This window comes from Phyllobates terribilis, unplaced genomic scaffold (genome assembly GCF_046119375.1).
Source record: "Phyllobates terribilis strain yellow unplaced genomic scaffold, ASM4611937v1 Scaffold_3__8_contigs__length_932513732, whole genome shotgun sequence".
In the NCBI taxonomy this organism is placed as follows: domain Eukaryota; kingdom Metazoa; phylum Chordata; class Amphibia; order Anura; family Dendrobatidae; genus Phyllobates; species Phyllobates terribilis.
Window position 1 is genome coordinate 17998732 of NW_027362763.1, and position 24059 is coordinate 18022790.

At 48.0% G+C, this 24059-nt stretch overlaps 1 protein-coding gene across 1 annotated transcript in view; it reads right to left on the reverse strand.

The window, feature by feature from the left end:
* The window catches only part of LOC141258696 (uncharacterized), an 86666-nt gene that overhangs the window by 46938 nt on the left and 15669 nt on the right, over nucleotides 1-24059 (reverse strand). The gene's annotated exons all lie outside the window — the stretch shown is intronic.

A 24059-nucleotide genomic window follows, 5' to 3' on the forward strand; every position in this document is an offset into this window, starting at 1 on the left:
TCACCCAGAATCCTCCAGTGTATTCTGTATAATCTCCCAGCACTCTCCTCTCATCACCCAGAATCCTCCAGTGTATACTGTATAATCTCCCAGCAGTCTCCTCTCCTCTCATCACCCAGAATCCTCCAGTATATACTGTATAATCTCCCAGCAGTCTCCTCTCCGCTCATCACCCAGAATCCTCCAGTGTATACTGTATGATCTCCCAGCAGTCTCCTCTCATCACCCAGAATCCTCCAGTGCATACTGTATAATCTCCCAGCAGTCTCCTCTCATCACCCAGAATCCTACAGTGTATACTGTATAATCTCCCAGCAGTCTCCTCTCGTCACCCAGAATCCTCCAGTGTATACTGTATAATCTCCCAGCAGTCTCCTCTTTTCTCATCACCCAGAATCCTCCAGTGTATACTGTATAATCTCCCAGCAATCTCCTATCATCACCCAGAATCCTCCAGTGTAGCCTGCATAATCTCCCAGCAGTCTCCTCTCCGCTCATCAGCCAGAATCCTCCAGTGTATAATCCCCTAGCAGTCTCCTCTCCTCTCATTACCCAGAATCCTCCAGTGTAACCAGCATAATCTCCCAGCAGTCTCCTCTCCTCTCATCACCCAGAATCCTCCAGTGTATACTGTATAATCTCCCAGCAGTCTCCTCTCCTCTCATCACCCAGAATCCTCCATTGTATACTGTATAATCTCCCAGCAGTCTTCTCTCCTCTCATCACCCAGAATCCTCCAGTGTATACTGTATAATCTCCCAGCAGTCTCCCCTCCGCTCATCACCCAGAATCCTCCAGTGTATACTGTATAATCTCCCAGCAGTCTACTCTCAACCAGAATCCTCCAGTGTATACTGTATAATCTCCCAGCTGTCTCCTCTCATCACCCAGAATCCTCCAGTGTATACAGTATAATCTCCCAGCAGTCTCCTCTCATCACCCAGAATCCTCCAGTGCATACTGTATAATCTCCCAGCGGTCTCCTCTCATCACCCAGAATCCTCCAGTGTAACCTACATAATCTCCCAGCAGTCTCCTCTCCTCTCATCACCCAGAATCCTCCAGTGTATACTGTATAATCTCCCAGCAGTCTCCTCTCATCACCCAGAATCCTCCAGTGTAACCTGCATAATCTCCCAGCAGTCTACTCTCCTCTCATCACCCAGAGTCCTCCAGTATATTCTGTATAATGTCCCAGCAGTCTCCTCTCATCACCCAGAATCCTCCAGTGTATACTGTATTAACTCCCAGCAGTCTCCTCTCCTCTCATTACCCAGAATCCTCCAGTGTATACTGTAGAATCTCCCAGCAGTCTCCTCTCATCACCTAGAATCCTCCAGTGCATACTGTATAATCTCCCAGCAGTCTCCTCTCCTCACCCAGAATCCTCCAGTGCATACTGTATAATCTCCCAGCAGTCTCCTCTCATCACCCAGAATCCTCTAGTGTATACTGTATAATCTCCCAGCAGTCTCCTCTCCTCTCATCACCCATAATCCTCCAGTGTAGCCTGCATAATCTCCCAGCAGTCTCCTCTAAGCTCATCACCCAGAATCCTCCAGTGTATAATCCCCTAGCAGTCTCCTCTTCTCTCATCACCCAGAATCCTCCAGTGTACACTGTATAATCTCCCAGCAGTCTCCTCTTCGCTCATCACCCAGAATCCTCCAGTGTATAATCCCCTAGCAGTCTCCTCTCCTCTCATCACTCAGAATCCTCCAGTGTATACTGTAAAATCTCCCAGCAGTCTCCTCTCATCACCCAGAATCCTCCAGTGTATACTGTATAATCTCACAGTAGTCTCCTCTCATCACCCAGAATCCTCCAGTGTATTCTGTATAATCTCCCAGCAGTCTCCTCTCCTCTCATCACCCAGAATCCTCCAGTGTATACTGTAAAATCTCCCAGCAGTCTCCTCTCATCACCCAGAATCCTCCAGTGTATACTGTATAATCTCCCAGCAGCCTCCTCTCATCACCCAGAATCCTCCAGTGTATACTGTAAAATCTCCCAGCAGTCTCCTCTCATCACCCAGAATCCTCCAGTGTATATATAATCTCACAGCAGTCTCCTCTCTTCACCCAGAATCCTCCAGTGTATACTGTATAATCTCCCAGCAGTCTCCGCTGATCACCCAGAATCCTCCAGTGTATACTGTATAATCTCCCAGCAGTCTCCTCTCATCACCCAGAATCCTCCAGTGTATACTGTATAATCTCCCAGCAGTCTCCTCTCCGCTCATCACCCAGAATCCTTCAGTGTATACTGTATAATCTTCCAGCAGTCTCCTCTCCGCTCATCACCCAGAATCCTCCAGTGTATACTGTATAATCTCCCAGCAGTCTCCTCTCATCACCCAGAATCCTCCAGTATATACTGTATAATCTCCCAGCAGTCTCCTCTTTTCTCATCACCCAGAATCCTCCAGTGTATACTGTATAATCTCCCAGCAGTCTCCTATCATCACCCAGAATCCTCCAGTGTATACTGTATAACCTCCCAGCACTCTCCTCTCATCACCCAGAATCCTCCAGTGTATACTGTATAATCTCCCAGCAGTCTCCTCTCATCACCCAGAATCCTCCAGTGTAGCCTGCATAATCTCCCAGCAGTCTCCTCTCCGCTCATCAGCCAGAATCCTCCAGTGTATAATCCCCTAGCAGTCTCCTCTCCTCTCATTACCCAGAATCCTCCAGTGTAACCAGCATAATCTCCCAGCAGTCTCCTCTCCTCTCATCACCCAGAATCCTCCAGTGTATACTGTATAATCTCCCAGCAGTCTCCTCTCCTCTCATCACCCAGAATCCTCCAGTGTATACTGTATAATCTCCCAGCAGTCTCCTCTCATCACCCAGAATCCTCTAGTGTATACTGTATAATCTCCCAGCAGTCTCCTCTCCTCTCATTACCCAGAATCCTCCAGTGCATACTGTATAATCTCCCAGCAGTCTCCTCTCCTCACCCAGAATCCTCCAGTGTATACTGTATAATCTCCCAGCAGTCTCCTCTCCGCTCATCACCCAGAATCCTCCAGTGTATAATCCCCTAGCAGTCTTCTCTCCTCTCATCACCCAGAATCCTCCAGTGTATACTGTATAATCTCCCAGCAGTCTCCTCTCCGCTCATCACCCAGAATCCTCCAGTGTATAATCCCCTAGCAGTCTCCTCTCCTCTCATCACCCAGAATCCTCCAGTGTATACTGTAAAATCTCCCAGCAGTCTCCTCTCATCACCCAGAATCCTCCAGTGTATTCTGTATAATCTCCCAGCAGTCTCCTTTCATCACCCAGAATCCTCCAGTGTATATATAATCTCCCAGCAGTCTCCTCTCTTCACCCAGAATCCCCCAGTGTATACTGTAGAATCTCCCAGCAGTCTTCTCTCATCACCCAGAATCCTCCAGTGTATACTGTATAATCTCCCAGCAGTCTCCGCTGATCACCCAGAATCCTCCAGTGTATACTGTATAATCTCCCAGCAGTCTCCTCTCATCACCCAGAATCCTCCAGTGTATACTGTATAATCTCCCAGCAGTCTCCTCTCCTCTCATCACCCAGAATCCTCCAGTGTATACTGTATAATCTCCCAGCAGTCTCCTCTCCGCTCATCACCCAGAATCCTCCAGTGTATACTGTATAATCTCCCAGCAGTCTCCTCTCCGCTCATCACCCAGAATCCTCCAGTGTATACTGTATAATCTCCCAGCAGTCTCCTCTCATCACCCAGAATCCTCCAGTGCATACTGTATAATCTCCCAGCAGTCTCCTCTCATCACCTAGAATCCTCCAGTGTATACTGTATAATCTCCCAGCAGTCTCCTCTCATCACCAAGAATCCTCCAGTGCATACTGTATAATCTCCCAGCAGTCTCCTCTCATCACCCAGAATCCTCTAGTGTATACTGTATAATCTCCCAGCAGTCTCCTCTCCTCTCATCACCCATAATCCTCCAGTGTAGCCTGCATAATCTCCCAGCAGTCTCCTCTCCCCTCATCACCCAGAATCCTCCAGTGTATACTGTATAATCTCCCAGCAGTCTCCTCTCCTCTCATCACCCAGAATCCTCCAGTCTATACTGTATAATCTCCCAGCAGTCTACTCTCATCACCCAGAATCCTCCAGTGCATACTGTATAATCTCCCAGCAGTCTCCTCTCATCACCCAGAATCCTCCAGTGTATACTGTATAATCTCCCAGCAGTCTCCTATCATCACCCAGAATTCTCCAGTGTATTCTGTATAATCTCCCAGCACTCTCCTCTCATCACCCAGAATCCTCCAGTGTATACTGTATAATCTCCCAGCAGTCTCCTCTCCTCTCATCACCCAGAATCCTCCAGTATATACTGTATAATCTCCCAGCAGTCTCCTCTCCGCTCATCACCCAGAATCCTCCAGTGTATACTGTATGATCTCCCAGCAGTCTCCTCTCATCACCCAGAATCCTCCAGTGCATACTGTATAATCTCCCAGCAGTCTCCTCTCATCACCCAGAATCCTCCAGTGTATACTGTATAATCTCCCAGCAATCTCCTATCATCACCCAGAATCCTCCAGTGTATTCTGTATAATCTCCCAGCACTCTCCTCTCATCACCCAGAATCTTCCAGTGTATACTGTATAATCTCCCAGCAGTCTCCTCTCCTCTCATCACCCAGAATCCTCCAGTATATACTGTATAATCTCCCAGCAGTCTCCTCTCCGCTCATCACCCAGAATCCTCCAGTGTATACTGTATGATCTCCCAGCAGTCTCCTCTCATCACCCAGAATCCTCCAGTGCATACTGTATAATCTCCCAGCAGTCTCCTCTCATCACCCAGAATCCTACAGTGTATACTGTATAATCTCCCAGCAGTCTCCTCTCATCACGCAGAATCCTCCAGTGTATACTGTATAATCTCCCAGCAGTCTCCTCTTTTCTCATCACCCAGAATCCTCCAGTGTATACTGTATAATCTCCCAGCAGTCTCCTATCATCACCCAGAATCCTCCAGTGTATACTGTATAACCTCCCAGCACTCTCCTCTCATCACCCAGAATCCTCCAGTGTATACTGTATAATCTCCCAGCAGTCTCCTCTCATCACCCAGAATCCTCCAGTGTAGTCTGCATAATCTCCCAGCAGTCTCTTCTCCGCTCATCAGCCAGAATCCTCCAGTGTATAATCCCCTAGCAGTCTCCTCTCCTCTCATTACCCAGAATCCTCCAGTGTAACCAGCATAATCTCCCAGCAGTCTCCTCTCCTCTCATCACCCAGAATCCTCCAGTGTATACTGTATAATCTCCCAGCAGTCTCCTCTCCTCTCATCACTCAGAATCCTCCATTGTATACTGTATAATCTCCCAGCAGTCTCCTCTCCTCTCATCACCCAGAATCCTCCAGTGTATACTGTATAATCTCCCAGCAGTCTCCTCTCCTCTCATCACCCAGAATCCTCCAGTGTATACTGTATAATCTCCCAGCAGTCTCCTCTCCTCTCATCACCCAGAATCCTCCAGTGTATACTGTATAATCTCCCAGCAGTCTCCCCTCCGCTCATCACCCAGAATCCTCCAGTGTATACTGTATAATCTCCCAGCAGTCTCCTCTCATCACCCAGAATCCTCCAGTGTATACTGTATAATCTCCCAGCAGTCTCCTCTCATCACCCAGAATCCTCCAGTGTATACTGCATAATCTCCCAGCAGTCTCCTCTCATCACCCAGAATCCTCCAGTGTATACTGCATAATCTCCCAGCAGTCTCCTCTCATCACCCAGAATCCTCCAGTGTATACAGTATAATCTCCCAGCAGTCTCCTCTCATCACCCAGAATCCTCCAGTGCATACTGTATAATCTCCCAGCGGTCTCCTCTCATCACCCAGAATCCTCCAGTGTAACCTACATAATCTCCCAGCAGTCTCCTCTCCTCTCATCACCCAGAATCCTCCAGTGTATACTGTATAATCTCCCAGCAGTCTCCTCTCATCACCCAGAATCCTCCAGTGTAACCTGCATAATCTCCCAGCAGTCTCCTCTCCTCTCATCACCCAGAATCCTCCAGTATATACTGTATAATCTCCCAGCAGTCTCCTCTCCGCTCATCACCCAGAATCCTCCAGTGTATACTGTATGATCTCCCAGCAGTCTCCTCTCATCACCCAGAATCCTCCAGTGCATACTGTATAATCTCCCAGCAGTCTCCTCTCATCACCCAGAATCCTCCAGTGTATACTGTATAATCTCCCAGCAATCTCCTATCATCACCCAGAATCCTCCAGTGTATTCTGTATAATCTCCCAGCACTCTCCTCTCATCACCCAGAATCCTCCAGTGTATACTGTATTATCTCCCAGCAGTCTCCTCTCCTCTCATCACCCAGAATCCTCCAGTATATACTGTATAATCTCCCAGCAGTCTCCTCTCCGCTCATCACCCAGAATCCTCCAGTGTATACTGTATGATCTCCCAGCAGTCTCCTCTCATCACCCAGAATCCTCCAGTGCATACTGTATAATCTCCCAGCAGTCTCCTCTCATCACCCAGAATCCTACAGTGTATACTGTATAATCTCCCAGCAGTCTCCTCTCATCACGCAGAATCCTCCAGTGTATACTGTATAATCTCCCAGCAGTCTCCTCTTTTCTCATCACCCAGAATCCTCCAGTGTATACTGTATAATCTCCCAGCAGTCTCCTATCATCACCCAGAATCCTCCAGTGTATACTGTATAACCTCCCAGCACTCTCCTCTCATCACCCAGAATCCTCCAGTGTATACTGTATAATCTCCCAGCAGTCTCCTCTCATCACCCAGAATCCTCCAGTGTAGTCTGCATAATCTCCCAGCAGTCTCTTCTCCGCTCATCAGCCAGAATCCTCCAGTGTATAATCCCCTAGCAGTCTCCTCTCCTCTCATTACCCAGAATCCTCCAGTGTAACCAGCATAATCTCCCAGCAGTCTCCTCTCCTCTCATCACCCAGAATCCTCCAGTGTATACTGTATAATCTCCCAGCAGTCTCCTCTCCTCTCATCACTCAGAATCCTCCATTGTATACTGTATAATCTCCCAGCAGTCTCCTCTCCTCTCATCACCCAGAATCCTCCAGTGTATACTGTATAATCTCCCAGCAGTCTCCTCTCCTCTCATCACCCAGAATCCTCCAGTGTATACTGTATAATCTCCCAGCAGTCTCCTCTCCTCTCATCACCCAGAATCCTCCAGTGTATACTGTATAATCTCCCAGCAGTCTCCCCTCCGCTCATCACCCAGAATCCTCCAGTGTATACTGTATAATCTCCCAGCAGTCTCCTCTCATCACCCAGAATCCTCCAGTGTATACTGTATAATCTCCCAGCAGTCTCCTCTCATCACCCAGAATCCTCCAGTGTATACTGCATAATCTCCCAGCAGTCTCCTCTCATCACCCAGAATCCTCCAGTGTATACAGTATAATCTCCCAGCAGTCTCCTCTCATCACCCAGAATCCTCCAGTGCATACTGTATAATCTCCCAGCGGTCTCCTCTCATCACCCAGAATCCTCCAGTGTAACCTACATAATCTCCCAGCAGTCTCCTCTCCTCTCATCACCCAGAATCCTCCAGTGTATACTGTATAATCTCCCAGCAGTCTCCTCTCATCACCCAGAATCCTCCAGTGTAACCTGCATAATCTCCCAGCAGTCTCCTCTCCTCTCATCACCCAGACTCCTCCAGTGTATTCTGTATAATGTCCCAGCAGTCTCCTCTCATCACCCAGAATCCTCCAGTGTATACTGTATTAACTCCCAGCAGTCTCCTCTCCTCTCATTACCCAGAATCCTCCAGTGTATACTGTATAATCTCCCAGCAGTCTCCTCTCATCACCCAGAATCCTCCAGTGTATACTGTATTAACTCCCAGCAGTCTCCTCTCCTCTCATCACCCAGAATCCTCCAGTGTACTGTAAATTCTCCCAGCAGTCTCCTCTCATCACCCAGAATCCTCCAGTGTATACTGTAAAATCTCCCAGCAGTCTCCTGTCATCACCCAGAATCCTCCAGTGTATACTGTATAACCTCCCAGTAGTCTCTTCTCATCACCCAGAATCCTCCAGTGCATACTGTATAATATCCCAGCAGTCTCCTCTCATCACCAAGAATCCTCCAGTGCATACTGTATAATCTCCCAGCAGTCTCCTCTCATCACCCAGAATCCTCCAGTGTATACTGTATAATCTCCCAGCAGTCTCCTCTCCGCTCATCAGCCAGAATCCTCCAGTGTATAATCCCCTAGCAGTCTCCTCTCCTCTCATTACCCAGAATTCTCCAGTGTAACCAGCATAATCTCCCAGCAGTCTCCTCTCCTCTCATCACCCAGAATCCTCCAGTGTATACTGTATAATCTCCCAGCAGTCTACTCTCATCACCTAGAATCCTCCAGTGTGTACTGTATAATCTCCCAGCAGTCTCCTCTCCTCTCATCACCCAGAAACCTAGTGTATACTGTATAATCTCCCAGCAGTCTCCTCTCCTCTCATCACCCAGAATCCTCCAGTGTATACTGTATAATCTCCCAGCAGTCTACTCTCATCACCTAGAATCCTCCAGTGTATTCTGTATAATCTCCCAGCAGTCTCCTCTCCTCTCATCACCCAGAAACCTAGTGTATACTGTATAATCTCCAGTCTCCTCTCATCACCCAGAATCCTCCAGTGTACTGTATATTCTCCCAGCAGTCTCCTCTCATCACCCAGAATCCTCCAGTGTATACTGTATAATCTCCCAGCAGTCTGCTCTTTTCTCATCACCCAGAATCCTCCAGTGTATACTGTAAAATCTCCCAGCAGTCTCCTCTCATCACCCAGAATCCTCCAGTGTATACTGTATAACCTCCCAGTAGTCTCTTCTCATCACCCAGAATGCTCCAGTCTATACTGTATAATCTCCCAGCAGTCTCCTCTCATCACCAAGAATCCTCCAGTGCATACTCTATAATCTCCCAGCAGTCTCCTCTCATCACCCAGAATCCTCTAGTGTATACTGTATAATCTCCCAGCAGTCTCCTCTCCTCTCATCACCCAGAATCCTCCAGTGTATACTGTATAATCTCCCAGCAGTCTCCTCTCCTCTCATCACCCAGAATCCTCCAGTGTATACTGTAAAATCTCCCAGCAGTCTCCTCTCATCACCCAGAATCCTCCAGTGTATACTGTATAATCTCACAGTAGTCTCCTCTCATCACCCAGAATCCTCCAGTGTATACTGTATAATCTCCCAGCAGTCTCCTCTCATCACCCAGAATCCTCCAGTGTATACTGTAAAATCTCCCAGCAGTCTCCTCTCATCACCCAGAATCCTCCAGTGTATACTGTATAATCTCCCAGCAGTCTCCTCTCCTCTCATCACCCAGAATCCTCCAGTGTATACTGTATAATCTCCCAGCAGTCTCCTCTCCTCTCATCACCCAGAATCCTCCAGTGTATACTGTATAATCTCCCAGCAGTCTCCTCTTTTCTCATCACCCAGATTCCTCCAGTGTATACTGTAAAATCTCCCAGCAGTCTCCTCTCCTCTCATCACCCAGAATCCTCCAGTGTATACTGTATAATCTCACAGTAGTCTCCTCTCATCACCCAGAATCCTCCAGTGTATTCTGTAAAATCTCCCAGCAGTCTCCTCTCATCACCCAGAATCCTCCAGTGTATATATAATCTTCCAGCAGTCTCCTCTCTTCACCCAGAATCTTCCAGTGTATACTGTATAATCTCCCAGCAGTCTCCTCTCCGCTCATCACCCAGAATCCTCCAGTGTATACTGTAGAATCTCCCAGCAGTCTAATCTCATCACCCAGAATCCTCCAGTGTATACTGTATAATCTCCCAGCAGTCTCGGCTGATCACCCAGAATCCTCCAGTGTATACTGTATAATCTCCCAGCAGTCTCCTCTCATCACCCAGAATCCTCCAGTGTATACTGTATAATCTCCCAGCAGTCTCCTCTCCTCTCATCACCCAGAATCCTCCAGTGTATACTGTATAATCTCCCAGCAGTCTCCTCTCCTCTCCTCACCCAGAATCCTCCAGTGTATACTGTATATTCTCCCAGCAGTCTCCTCTCATCACCCAGAATCCTCCAGTATATACTGTATAATCTCCCAGCAGTCTCCTCTTTTCTCATCACCCAGATTCCTCCAGTGTAAACTGTAAAATCTCCCAGCAGTCTCCTCTCATCACCCAGAATCCTCCAGTGTATATATAATCTCCCAGCAGTCTCCTCTCTTCACCCAGAATCCTCCAGTGTATACTGCAGAATCTCCCAGCAGTCTTCTCTCATCACCCAGAATCCTCCAGTGTATACTGTATAATCTCCCAGCAGTCTCCGCTGATCACCCAGAATCCTCCAGTGTATACTGTAGAATCTCCCAGCAGTCTCCGCTGATCACCCAGAATCCTCCAGTGTATACTGTAGAATCTCCCAGCAGTCTCCTCTCCGCTCATCAGCCAGAATCCTCCAGTGTATAATCCCCTAGCAGTCTCCTCTCCTCTCATTACCCAGAATTCTCCAGTGTAACCAGCATAATCTCCCAGCAGTCTCCTCTCCTCTCATCACCCAGAATCCTCCAGTGTATACTGTATAATCTCCCAGCAGTCTCCTCTCATCACCCAGAATCCTCCAGTGTATACTGTATAATCTCCCAGCAGTCTCCTCTCCTCTCATCACCCAGAATCCTCAATTGTATACTGTATAATCTCCCAGCAGTCTCCTCTCCTCTCATCACCCAGAATCCTCCAGTCTATACTGTATAATCTCCCAGCAGTCTCCCCTCCGCTCATCACCCAGAATCCTCAAGTGTATACTGTATAACCTCCCAGCAGTCTCCTCTCCGCTCATCACCCAGAATCCTCCAGTGTATACTGTATAATCTCCCAGCAGTCTCCTCTCATCACCCAGAATCCTCAAGTGTATACTGTATAATCTCCCAGCAGTCTCCTATCATCACCCAGAATCCTCCAGTGTATACTGTATAATCTCCCAGCAGTCTCCTCTCCGCTCATCACCCAGAATCCTCCATTGTATACTGTATATTCTCCCAGCAGTCTCCTCTCCTCACCCAGAATCCTCCAGTGTATACTGTATAATCTCCCAGCAGTCTCCTCTCCGCTCATCACCCAGAATCCTCCATTGTATACTGTATATTCTCCCAGCAGTCTCCTCTCCTCACCCAGAATCCTCCAGTGTATACTGTATAATCTCCCAGCAGTCTCCTCTCCGCTCATCACCCAGAATCCTCCAGTGTATACTGTATAATCTCCCAGCAGTCTCCTCTCCTCACCCAGAATCCTCCAGTGTATACTGTATAATCTCCCAGCAGTCTCCTCTCATCACCCAGAATCCTCCAGTGCATACTGTATAATCTCCCAGCAGTCTCCTCTCATCACCCAGAATCCTCCAGTGCATACTGTATAATCTCCCAGCAGTCATCTCTCATCACCCAGAATCCTCCAGTGTATACTGTATAATCTCCCAGCAGTCTCCTCTCCGCTCATCACCCACAATCCTCCAGTGTATACTGTATAATCTCCCAGCAGTCTCCTCTCCTCACCCAGAATCCTCCAGTGTATACTGTATAATCTCCCAGCAGTCTCCTCTCATCACCCAGAACCCTCCAGTGCATATTGTATAATCTCCCAGCAGTCTCCTCTCATCACCCAGAATCCTTCAGTGTATACTGTAAAATCTCCCAGCAGTCTCCTCTCATCACCCAGAATCCTCCAGTGTATACTGTATAATCTCCCAGTAGTCTCCTCTCATCACCCAGAATTCTCCAGTGTATACTGTAGAATCTCCCAGCAGTCTCCTCTCATCACCCAGAATCCTCCAGTGTATACTGTATAATCTCCCAGCAGTCTCCTCTCCGCTCATCACCCAGAATCCTCCAGTGTATACTGTATAATCTCCCAGCAGTCTCCTCTCCTCACCCAGAATCCTCCAGTGTATACTGTATAATCTCCCAGCAGTCTCCTCTCATCACCCAGAATCCTCCAGTGCATACTGTATAATCTCCCAGCAGTCTCCTCTCATCACCCAGAATCCTCCAGTGCATACTGTATAATCTCCCAGCAGTCATCTCTCATCACCCAGAATCCTCCAGTGTATACTGTATAATCTCCCAGCAGTCTCCTCTCCGCTCATCACCCACAATCCTCCAGTGTATACTGTATAATCTCCCAGCAGTCTCCTCTCCTCACCCAGAATCCTCCAGTGTATACTGTATAATCTCCCAGCAGTCTCCTCTCATCACCCAGAACCCTCCAGTGCATATTGTATAATCTCCCAGCAGTCTCCTCTCATCACCCAGAATCCTTCAGTGTATACTGTAAAATCTCCCAGCAGTCTCCTCTCATCACCCAGAATCCTCCAGTGTATACTGTATAATCTCCCAGTAGTCTCCTCTCATCACCCAGAATTCTCCAGTGTATACTGTAGAATCTCCCAGCAGTCTCCTCTCATCACCCAGAATCCTCCAGTGTATACTGTATAATCTCCCAGCAGTCTCCTCTCCGCTCATCACCCAGAATCCTCCAGTGCATACTGTATAATCTCCCAGCAGTCTCCTCTCATCACCCAGAATCCTCCAGTGTATACTGTAAAATCTCCCAGCAGTCTCCTCTCATCACCCAGAATCCTCCAGTGTATACTGTATAATCTCCCAGTAGTCTCCTCTCCTCTCATCACCCAGAATCCTCCAGTGTATACTGTATAATCTCCCAGCAGTCTCCTCTCCTCTCATCACCCATAATCCTCCAGTGTAGCCTGCATAATCTCCCAGCAGTCTCCTCTCCGCTCATCACCCAGAATCCTCCAGCGTATAATCCCCTAGCAGTCTCCTCTCCTCTCATCACCCAGAATCCACCAGTGTATACTGTATAATCTCCCAGCAGTCTCCTCTCCTCTCATCACCCAGAATCCTCCAGTGTATACTGTATAATCTCCCAGCAGTCTCTTCTCATCACCCATAATCCTCCAGTGTATAAAGTCCCAGCAGTCTCCACTCATCACCCAGAATCTTCCAATACACTGTATAATCTCCCAGCAGTCTCCTCTCCTCACCTAGAATCCTCCAGTGTATACTGTATAATCTCTCAGTAGTCTCCTCTCATCACGCAGAATCCTCCAGTGTATACTGTATAATCTCCCAGCAGTCTCCTCTCTGCTCATCACCCATAATCCTTCAGTATATACTGTATAATCTCCCAGCAGTCTCCTCTCATCACCCACTATCCTCCAGTGCATACTGTATAATCTCCCAGCAGTCTTCTCTCCTCTCATCACCCAGAATCCTCCAGTGTATACTGTATAATCTCCCTGCAGTCTGCTCTCCTCTTATCACCCAGAATCCTCCAGTGTATACTGTATAATCTCCCAGCAGTCTCCGCTCATCACCCAGAATCCTCCAGTGTATACTGTATAATCTCCCAGCAGTCTCCTCTCTGCTCATCACCCAGAATCCTCCACTGTTTAATCTCCCAGCAGTCTCCTCTCATCACCCGGAATCCTCCAGTGAATACTGTATAATCTCCCAGCAGTTTCCTCTCATCACCCAGAATCCTCCAGTGTATACTGTATAATCTCCCAGCAGTCTCCTCTCTGCTCATTACCCAGAATCCTCCAGTGTATACTGTATAATCTCCCAGCAGTCTCCTCTCATCACCCACAATCCTCCAGTGTATAAACTCCCAGCAGTCTCCACTCCTCTCATCACCCACAATCCTCCAGTATATACTGTATAATCTCCCAGCAGTCTCCTCTCATCACTCAGAATCCTCCAGTGTATACTGTAAAATCTCCCAGCAGTCTCCTCTCATCACCCAGAATCCTCCAGTGTACACTGTATAATCTCCCAGTAGTCTCTTCTCATCACCCAGAATCCTCCAGTGTATACTGTATAATCTCACAGTAGTCTCCTCTCCTCACCCAGAATCCTCCAGTGCATACTGTATAATCTCCCAGCAGTCTCCTCTCCGCTCATCATCCAGAATCCTCCATTGTATACTGTATATTCTCCCAGCAGTCTCCTCTCCTCACCCAGAATCCTCCAGTGTATACTGTATAATCTCCCAGCAGTCTCCTCTCCGCTCATCACCCAGAATCCTCCATTGTATACTGTATATTCTCCCAGCAGTCTCCTCTCCTCACCCAGAATCCTCCAGTGTATACTGTATAATCTCCCAGCAGTCTCCTCTCCGCTCATCACCCAGAATCCTCCAGTGTATACTGTATAATCTCCCAGCAGTCTCCTCTCCTCACCCAGAATCCTCCAGTGTATACTGTATAATCTCCCAGCAGTCTCCTCTCATCACCCAGAATCCTCCAGTGCATACTGTATAATCTCCCAGCAGTCTCCTCTCATCACCCAGAATCCTCCAGTGCATACTGTATAATCTCCCAGCAGTCTCCTCTCATCACCCAGAATCCTCCAGTGCATACTGTATAATCTCCCAGCAGTCTCCTCTCCGCTCATCACCCACAATCCTCCAGTGTATACTGTATAATCTACCAGCAGTCTCCTCTCATCACCCAGAATCCTCCAGTGTATACTGTATAATCTCCCAGCAGTCTCCTCTCATCACCCAGAATCCTCCAGTGTATACTGTATAATCTCCCAGCAGTCTCCTCTCCTCTCATCACCCAGAATACTCCAGTGTAACCAGCATAATCTCCCAGCAGTCTCCTCTCCTCTCATCACCCAGAATCCTCCAGTGTATATTGTATAATCTCCCAGCAGTCTCCTCTCCTCACCCAGAATCCTCCATTGTATACTGGATAATCTCCCAGCAGTCTCCTCTCCTCTCATCACCCAGAATCCTCCAGTGTATACTGTATAATCTCCCAGCAGTCTCCTCTCCTCACCCAGAATCCTCCAGTGTATACTGTATAATCTCCCAGCAGTCTCCTCTCATCACCCAGAATCCTCCAGTGTATACTGTATAATCTCCCAGCAGTCTCCTCTCATCACCCAGAATCCTCCAGTGTATACTGTATAATCTCCCAGTAGTCTCCTCTCATCACCCAGAATTCTCCAGTGTATACTGTAGAATCTCCCAGCAGTCTCCTCTCATCACCCAGAATCCTCCAGTGTATACTGTATAATCTCCCAGCAGTCTCCTCTCCGCTCATCACCCAGAATCCTCCAGTGCATACTGTATAATCTCCCAGCAGTCTCCTCTCATCACCCAGAATCCTCCAGTGTATACTGTAAAATCTCTCAGCAGTCTCCTCTCATCACCCAGAATCCTCCAGTGTATACTGTATAATCTCCCAGTAGTCTCCTCTCATCACCCAGAATCCTCCAGTGTATACTGTAGAATCTCCCAGCAGTCTCCTCTCATCACCCAGAATCCTCCAGTGTATACTGTGTAATCTCCCAGCAGTCTTCTCTCCTCTCATCACCCAGAATCCTCCAGTGTATACTGTATAATCTCCCAGCAGTTTCCTCTCATCACCCAGAATCCTCCAGTGTACACTGTATAATCTCCCAGCAGTCTCTTCTCATCACCCATAATCCTCCAGTGTATAAAGTCCCAGCGGTCTCCCCTCATCACCCAGAATCTTCCAATACACTGTATAATCTCCCAGCAGTCTCCTCTCCTCACCTAGAATCCTCCAGTGTATACTGTATAATCTCTCAGTAGTCTCCTCTCATCACGCAGAATCCTCCAGTGTATACTGTATAATCTCCCAGCAGTCTCCTCTCTGCTCATCACCCATAATCCTTCAGTATATACTGTATAATCTCCCAGCAGTCTCCTCTCATCACCCACTATCCTCCAGTGCATACTGTATAATCTCCCAGCAGTCTTCTCTCCTCTCATCACCCAGAATCCTCCAGTGTATACTGTATAATCTCCCTGCAGTCTGCTCTCCTCTTATCACCCAGAATCCTCCAGTGTATACTGTATAATCTCCCAGCAGTCTCCGCTCATCACCCAGAATCCTCCAGTGTATACTGTATAATCTCCCAGCAGTCTCCTCTCTGCTCATCACCCAGAATCCTCCACTGTATAATCTCCCAGCAGTCTCCTCTCATCACCCGGAATCCTCCAGTGAATACTGTATAATCTCCCAGCAGTTTCCTCTCATCACCCAGAATCCTCAAGTGTATACTGTATAATCTCCCAGCAGTCTCCTATCATCACCCAGAATCCTCCAGTGTATACTGTATAATCTCCCAGCAGTCTCCTCTCCGCTCATCACCCAGAATCCTCCATTGTATACTGTATATTCTCCCAGCAGTCTCCTCTCCTCACCCAGAATCCTCCAGTGTATACTGTATAATCTCCCAGCAGTCTCCTCTCCGCTCATCACCCAGAATCCTCCATTGTATACTGTATATTCTCCCAGCAGTCTCCTCTCCTCACCCAGAATCCTCCAGTGTATACTGTATAATCTCCCAGCAGTCTCCTCTCCGCTCATCACCCAGAATCCTCCAGTGTATACTGTATAATCTCCCAGCAGTCTCCTCTCCTCACCCAGAATCCTCCAGTGTATACTGTATAATCTCCCAGCAGTCTCCTCTCATCACCCAGAATCCTCCAGTGCATACTGTATAATCTCCCAGCAGTCTCCTCTCATCACCCAGAATCCTCCAGTGCATACTGTATAATCTCCCAGCAGTCATCTCTCATCACCCAGAATCCTCCAGTGTATACTGTATAATCTCCCAGCAGTCTCCTCTCCGCTCATCACCCACAATCCTCCAGTGTATACTGTATAATCTCCCAGCAGTCTCCTCTCCTCACCCAGAATCCTCCAGTGTATACTGTATAATCTCCCAGCAGTCTCCTCTCATCACCCAGAACCCTCCAGTGCATATTGTATAATCTCCCAGCAGTCTCCTCTCATCACCCAGAATCCTTCAGTGTATACTGTAAAATCTCCCAGCAGTCTCCTCTCATCACCCAGAATCCTCCAGTGTATACTGTATAATCTCCCAGTAGTCTCCTCTCATCACCCAGAATTCTCCAGTGTATACTGTAGAATCTCCCAGCAGTCTCCTCTCATCACCCAGAATCCTCCAGTGTATACTGTATAATCTCCCAGCAGTCTCCTCTCCGCTCATCACCCAGAATCCTCCAGTGTATACTGTATAATCTCCCAGCAGTCTCCTCTCCTCACCCAGAATCCTCCAGTGTATACTGTATAATCTCCCAGCAGTCTCCTCTCATCACCCAGAATCCTCCAGTGCATACTGTATAATCTCCCAGCAGTCTCCTCTCATCACCCAGAATCCTCCAGTGCATACTGTATAATCTCCCAGCAGTCATCTCTCATCACCCAGAATCCTCCAGTGTATACTGTATAATCTCCCAGCAGTCTCCTCTCCGCTCATCACCCACAATCCTCCAGTGTATACTGTATAATCTCCCAGCAGTCTCCTCTCCTCACCCAGAATCCTCCAGTGTATACTGTATAATCTCCCAGCAGTCTCCTCTCATCACCCAGAACCCTCCAGTGCATATTGTATAATCTCCCAGCAGTCTCCTCTCATCACCCAGAATCCTTCAGTGTATACTGTAAAATCTCCCAGCAGTCTCCTCTCATCACCCAGAATCCTCCAGTGTATACTGTATAATCTCCCAGTAGTCTCCTCTCATCACCCAGAATTCTCCAGTGTATACTGTAGAATCTCCCAGCAGTCTCCTCTCATCACCCAGAATCCTCCAGTGTATACTGTATAATCTCCCAGCAGTCTCCTCTCCGCTCATCACCCAGAATCCTCCAGTGCATACTGTATAATCTCCCAGCAGTCTCCTCTCATCACCCAGAATCCTCCAGTGTATACTGTAAAATCTCCCAGCAGTCTCCTCTCATCACCCAGAATCCTCCAGTGTATACTGTATAATCTCCCAGTAGTCTCCTCTCCTCTCATCACCCAGAATCCTCCAGTGTATACTGTATAATCTCCCAGCAGTCTCCTCTCCTCTCATCACCCATAATCCTCCAGTGTAGCCTGCATAATCTCCCAGCAGTCTCCTCTCCGCTCATCACCCAGAATCCTCCAGTGTATAATCCCCTAGCAGTCTCCTCTCCTCTCATCACCCAGAATCCACCAGTGTATACTGTATAATCTCCCAGCAGTCTCCTCTCCTCTCATCACCCAGAATCCTCCAGTGTATACTGTATAATCTCCCAGCAGTCTCTTCTCATCACCCATAATCCTCCAGTGTATAAAGTCCCAGCAGTCTCCACTCATCACCCAGAATCTTCCAATACACTGTATAATCTCCCAGCAGTCTCCTCTCCTCACCTAGAATCCTCCAGTGTATACTGTATAATCTCTCAGTAGTCTCCTCTCATCACGCAGAATCCTCCAGTGTATACTGTATAATCTCCCAGCAGTCTCCTCTCTGCTCATCACCCATAATCCTTCAGTATATACTGTATAATCTCCCAGCAGTCTCCTCTCATCACCCACTATCCTCCAGTGCATACTGTATAATCTCCCAGCAGTCTTCTCTCCTCTCATCACCCAGAATCCTCCAGTGTATACTGTATAATCTCCCTGCAGTCTGCTCTCCTCTTATCACCCAGAATCCTCCAGTGTATACTGTATAATCTCCCAGCAGTCTCCGCTCATCACCCAGAATCCTCCAGTGTATACTGTATAATCTCCCAGCAGTCTCCTCTCATCACCCGGAATCCTCCAGTGAATACTGTATAATCTCCCAGCAGTTTCCTCTCATCACCCAGAATCCTCCAGTGTATACTGTATAATCTCCCAGCAGTCTCCTCTCTGCTCATTACCCAGAATCCTCCAGTGTATACTGTATAATCTCCCAGCAGTCTCCTCTCATCACCCACAATCCTCCAGTGTATAAACTCCCAGCAGTCTCCACTCCTCTCATCACCCACAATCCTCCAGTATATACTGTATAATCTCCCAGCAGTCTCCTCTCATCACTCAGAATCCTCCAGTGTATACTGTAAAATCTCCCAGCAGTCTCCTCTCATCACCCAGAATCCTCCAGTGTACACTGTATAATCTCCCAGTAGTCTCTTCTCATCACCCAGAATCCTCCAGTGTATACTGTATAATCTCACAGTAGTCTCCTCTCCTCACCCAGAATCCTCCAGTGCATACTGTATAATCTCCCAGCAGTCTCCTCTCCGCTCATCACCCAGAATCCTCCATTGTATACTGTATATTCTCCCAGCAGTCTCCTCTCCTCACCCAGAATCCTCCAGTGTATACTGTATAATCTCCCAGCAGTCTCCTCTCCGCTCATCACCCAGAATCCTCCATTGTATACTGTATATTCTCCCAGCAGTCTCCTCTCCTCACCCAGAATCCTCCAGTGTATACTGTATAATCTCCCAGCAGTCTCCTCTCCGCTCATCACCCAGAATCCTCCAGTGTATACTGTATAATCTCCCAGCAGTCTCCTCTCCTCACCCAGAATCCTCCAGTGTATACTGTATAATCTCCCAGCAGTCTCCTCTCATCACCCAGAATCCTCCAGTGCATACTGTATAATCTCCCAGCAGTCTCCTCTCATCACCCAGAATCCTCCAGTGCATACTGTATAATCTCCCAGCAGTCTCCTCTCATCACCCAGAATCCTCCAGTGCATACTGTATAATCTCCCAGCAGTCTCCTCTCCGCTCATCACCCACAATCCTCCAGTGTATACTGTATAATCTACCAGCAGTCTCCTCTCATCACCCAGAATCCTCCAGTGTATACTGTATAATCTCCCAGCAGTCTCCTCTCATCACCCAGAATCCTCCAGTGTATACTGTATAATCTCCCAGCAGTCTCCTCTCCTCTCATCACCCAGAATACTCCAGTGTAACCAGCATAATCTCCCAGCAGTCTCCTCTCCTCTCATCACCCAGAATCCTCCAGTGTATATTGTATAATCTCCCAGCAGTCTCCTCTCCTCACCCAGAATCCTCCATTGTATACTGGATAATCTCCCAGCAGTCTCCTCTCCTCTCATCACCCAGAATCCTCCAGTGTATACTGTATAATCTCCCAGCAGTCTCCTCTCCTCACCCAGAATCCTCCAGTGTATACTGTATAATCTCCCAGCAGTCTCCTCTCATCACCCAGAATCCTCCAGTGTATACTGTATAATCTCCCAGCAGTCTCCTCTCATCACCCAGAATCCTCCAGTGTATACTGTATAATCTCCCAGTAGTCTCCTCTCATCACCCAGAATTCTCCAGTGTATACTGTAGAATCTCCCAGCAGTCTCCTCTCATCACCCAGAATCCTCCAGTGTATACTGTATAATCTCCCAGCAGTCTCCTCTCCGCTCATCACCCAGAATCCTCCAGTGCATACTGTATAATCTCCCAGCAGTCTCCTCTCATCACCCAGAATCCTCCAGTGTATACTGTAAAATCTCTCAGCAGTCTCCTCTCATCACCCAGAATCCTCCAGTGTATACTGTATAATCTCCCAGTAGTCTCCTCTCATCACCCAGAATCCTCCAGTGTATACTGTAGAATCTCCCAGCAGTCTCCTCTCATCACCCAGAATCCTCCAGTGTATACTGTGTAATCTCCCAGCAGTCTTCTCTCCTCTCATCACCCAGAATCCTCCAGTGTATACTGTATAATCTCCCAGCAGTTTCCTCTCATCACCCAGAATCCTCCAGTGTACACTGTATAATCTCCCAGCAGTCTCTTCTCATCACCCATAATCCTCCAGTGTATAAAGTCCCAGCGGTCTCCCCTCATCACCCAGAATCTTCCAATACACTGTATAATCTCCCAGCAGTCTCCTCTCCTCACCTAGAATCCTCCAGTGTATACTGTATAATCTCTCAGTAGTCTCCTCTCATCACGCAGAATCCTCCAGTGTATACTGTATAATCTCCCAGCAGTCTCCTCTCTGCTCATCACCCATAATCCTTCAGTATATACTGTATAATCTCCCAGCAGTCTCCTCTCATCACCCACTATCCTCCAGTGCATACTGTATAATCTCCCAGCAGTCTTCTCTCCTCTCATCACCCAGAATCCTCCAGTGTATACTGTATAATCTCCCTGCAGTCTGCTCTCCTCTTATCACCCAGAATCCTCCAGTGTATACTGTATAATCTCCCAGCAGTCTCCGCTCATCACCCAGAATCCTCCAGTGTATACTGTATAATCTCCCAGCAGTCTCCTCTCTGCTCATCACCCAGAATCCTCCACTGTATAATCTCCCAGCAGTCTCCTCTCATCACCCGGAATCCTCCAGTGAATACTGTATAATCTCCCAGCAGTTTCCTCTCATCACCCAGAATCCTCCAGTGTATACTGTATAATCTCCCAGCAGTCTCCTCTCTGCTCATTACCCAGAATCCTCCAGTGTATACTGTATAATCTCCCAGCAGTCTCCTCTCATCACCCACAATCCTCCAGTGTATAAACTCCCAGCAGTCTCCACTCCTCTCATCACCCACAATCCTCCAGTGTATACTGTATAATCTCCCAGCAGTCTCCTCTCATCACTCAGAATCCTCCAGTGTATACTGTAAAATCTCCCAGCAGTCTCCTCTCATCACCCAGAATCCTCCAGTGTACACTGTATAATCTCCCAGTAGTCTCTTCTCATCACCCAGAATCCTCCAGTGTATACTGTAGAATCTCCCAGCAGTCTCCTCTCATCACCCACAATCCTCCAGTGTATACTGTATAATCTCCCAGCAGTCTCCTCTCATCACCCAGAATCCTCCAGTGCATACTGTATAATCTCCCAGCAGTCTCTTCTCATCACCCAGAATCCTCCAGTGTATACTGTATAATCTCCCAGCAGTCTCCTCTCATCACCCAGAATCCTCCAGTGTATACTGTAGAATCTCCCAGCAGTCTCCTCTCATCACCCAGAATCCTCCAGTGTATACTGTATAATCTCCCAGCAGTCTCCTCTCATCACCCAGAATCCTCCAGTGTATACTGTATAATCACCCAGCAGTCTCCTCTCCTCACCCAGAATCCTCCAGTGTATACTGTATAATCTCCCAGCACTCTCCTCTCATCACCCAGAATCCTCCAGTGTATACTGTATAAACCCCCAGCAGTCTCCTCTCCTCTCCTCTGCTCACCCATAATCCTCCAGTGTAGCCTGCATAATCTCCCAGCGGTCTCCTCTCCGCTCATCACCCAGAATCCTCCAGTGTATAATCCCCTAGCAGTCTCCTCTCCTCTCATCACCCAGAATCCTCCAGTGTAACCAGCATAATCTCCCAGCAGTCTCCTCTCCTCTCATCACCCAGAATCCTCCAGTGTATACTGTATAATCTCCCAGCAGTCTCCTCTCATCACCCAGAATCCTCCAGTGTATACTGTATAATCTCCCAGCAGTCTCCCCTCCGCTCACCCAGAATCCTCCAGTGTATACTGTATAATCTCCCAGCAGTCTCCTCTCATCACCCAGAATCCTCCAGTGTATACTGTATAATCTCCCAGCAGTCTCGTCTCATCACCCAGAATCCTCCAGTGTATACTGTATAATCTCCCAGCAGTCTCCTCTCATCACCCAGAATCCTCCAGTGTATACTGTATAATCTCCCAGCAGTCTCCTCTCATCACCCATAATCCTCCAGTGTAGCCTGCATAATCTCCCAGCAGTCTCCTCTCTGCTCTTCACCCAGAATCCTCCAGTGTATAATCCCCTAGCAGTCTCCTCTCCTCTCATTACCCAGAATCCTCCAGTGTATATTGTATAATCTCCCAGCAGTCTCCCCTCATCACCCAGAATCCTCCAGTGTTTACTGTATAATCTCCCAGCAGTCTCCTCTCATCACCCAGAATCCTCCAGTGCATACTGTATAATCTCCCAGCAGTCTCCTCTCATCACCCAGAATCCTCCAGAGTATACTGTATAATCTCCCAGCAGTCTCCTCTCATCACCCAGAATCCTCCAGAGTATACTGTATAATCTCCCAGCAGTCTCCTCTCATCACCCAGAATCCTCCAGTGTATACTGTATAATCTCCCAGCAGTCTCCTCTCATCACCCAGAATCCTCCAGAGTATACTGTATAATCTCCCAGCAGTCTCCTCTCATCACCCAGAATCCTCCAGAGTATACTGTATAATCTCCCAGCACTCTCCTCTCATCACCCAGAATCCTCCAGTGTATACTGTATAAACCCCCAGCAGTCTCCTCTCCTCTCCTCTGCTCACCCATAATCCTCCAGTGTAGCCTGCATAATCTCCCAGCGGTCTCCTCTCCGCTCATCACCCAGAATCCTCCAGTGTATAATCCCCTAGCAGTCTCCTCTCCTCTCATCACCCAGAATCCTCCAGTGTAACCAGCATAATCTCCCAGCAGTCTCCTCTCCTCTCATCACCCAGAATCCTCCAGTGTATACTGTATAATCTCCCAGCAGTCTCCTCTCATCACCCAGAATCCTCCAGTGTATACTGTATAATCTCCCAGCAGTCTCCCCTCCGCTCACCCAGAATCCTCCAGTGTATACTGTATAATCTCCCAGCAGTCTCCTCTCATCACCCAGAATCCTCCAGTGTATACTGTATAATCTCCCAGCAGTCTCCTCTCATCACACAGAATCCTCCAGTGTATACTGTAGAATCTCCCAGCAGTCTCCTCTCATCACCCAGAATCCTCCAGTGTATACTGTATAATCTCCCAGCAGTCTCGTCTCATCACCCAGAATCCTCCAGTGTATACTGTATAATCTCCCAGCAGTCTCCTCTCATCACCCAGAATCCTCCAGTGTATACTGTATAATCTCCCAGCAGTCTCCTCTCATCACCCATAATCCTCCAGTGTAGCCTGCATAATCTCCCAGCAGTCTCCTCTCTGCTCTTCACCCAGAATCCTCCAGTGTATAATCCCCTAGCAGTCTCCTCTCCTCTCATTACCCAGAATCCTCCAGTGTATATTGTATAATCTCCCAGCAGTCTCCCCTCATCACCCAGAATCCTCCAGTGTTTACTGTATAATCTCCCAGCAGTCTCCTCTCATCACCCAGAATCCTCCAGTGCATACTGTATAATCTCCCAGCAGTCTCCTCTCATCACCCAGAATCCTCCAGAGTATACTGTATAATCTCCCAGCAGTCTCCTCTCATCACCC